Source organism: Cryptomeria japonica, chromosome 5 (assembly GCF_030272615.1).
Source record: "Cryptomeria japonica chromosome 5, Sugi_1.0, whole genome shotgun sequence".
Lineage (NCBI taxonomy): Eukaryota > Viridiplantae > Streptophyta > Pinopsida > Cupressales > Cupressaceae > Cryptomeria > Cryptomeria japonica.
In genome coordinates, this window is record NC_081409.1 from 846,526,566 (window position 1) to 846,528,261 (window position 1,696).

Below are 1,696 nucleotides of genomic sequence, written 5' to 3' on the forward strand. Positions count from 1 at the left end.
AGAGAGATTAGGGGAGAGAGGGGGGGAGGGGGGAGGGGGAGGGGTAGAGAGATTAGGGGAGAGGGAGAGAGAGATTAGGGGAAAGGGGGAGAGAGAAATATTAGGGGAGAGGGAGAGAGAGAGAGATTAGGGGAAGGGGGAGAGAGAGAAATATTAAGGGAGAGGGAGAGAGAGAGAGAGAGATTAGGGGGAGAGAGATATTAGGGGAAAGGGGGAGAGAGAAATATTAGAGGAGAGGGGGAGAGAGAGAGATTAGGAGAGGGAGAGAGAGAGAGACTAGGGGAGAGGGAGAGGGAGAGATTAGGGGAGAGGGGGAGAGAGATATTAGGGGAGAGAGGTCATATGACCCCTTAGGACCCATAATGACCCAATATGGTGTCATAAGGGTTAATATTGTGTCCTAAGGGGTCATATGGTGTCCTAAGGGGTCATATGACACAATATGACCCCTTAGGACACAATATGACCCATAATGACACAATTTGGTGTCGTAAGGGCTCATATGTTGTTTTAAGGGGACATAGGATCCAATATGACTTCGTAGGACACAATATGACCCATAACAACACCGTATAGTATCTTAAAGGGTCATATTGTGTCCTAAGGGGTCATATGGTGTCTTAAGGGGTCATATGACACAATATGACCCCTTAGGACACAATATGACTCATAATGACACAATTTGGTGTCTTAAGGGGTCACAAGACACAATATGACCCCTTAGGACACCATAGGACCCATAACAACCCAATATGGTATTATAAAGGGTCATATGTTTTCCTTAGGGGTCATATGGTGTCCCATGACCCCTTAGGACACCATATGACCCCTAATGACACGATATGGTGTCCTAATGGGTCATATTATGTCATAAGGTGGCAAGATGAACTATTATTACAATATAAAAAGAAGTGCCAATACTGATTACAAAAATTTGACACCTAAGGGGTCATATGACACAATATGACCCCTTAGGACACAATATGACCCCTTCTCTCTCTCTCTCTCTCCCCCCCCAATCTCTTTATCTCTCTCTATCTCTCTCCCCCTCCCCCCCCCTCTCTCTCTCTATCACTCTCTCCTTTCCCCCCTCTCTCTCCCCTAATCTCTCTCTCCCCCCCAATCCCCCCTCTCCCTCTCCCTAATATCATATACTAATATATTTATAAATTAATATATTGTATATTAATATATTATATATTAATAAACAATATTAATTATGTGCAAATTTAGTTATTGAATTTACTTATTAAAATTGGATATTCGATTTCTATTGTACAAATTTAAAATTTAAAATTTTGGCTTGGGTTTGCTTTGGGATTTGGCTTGGAAGTGACAAGCCTAGAAAGTCAACTGAAAAAACATGTTTTTTAGTATTCCTTGATTTTCTAGACTTTACACTGGTGGCTGATGACTTTTTTTATAGCCAAAATTGATTAAAGGAAAAGAGGTTTGTAAGGATGTTCTCATCTTTCCAACAATATAAGGCTTGTCTTATTTTATCTTTAATAAATAATTACATTTATTTTTTAATTGAATTCTGACAAAAGTCCTGATTGATAGATCGATTGAAAAACACTCATAACTTTCAAATGGTATAACATTTTTTGAATCCAAAACATGCGTCACATCCTATGCTTTGTCTACTATAGGGAAAAATAAAAATAAAATGAATTTCATAAGGTTTTGACCAAGT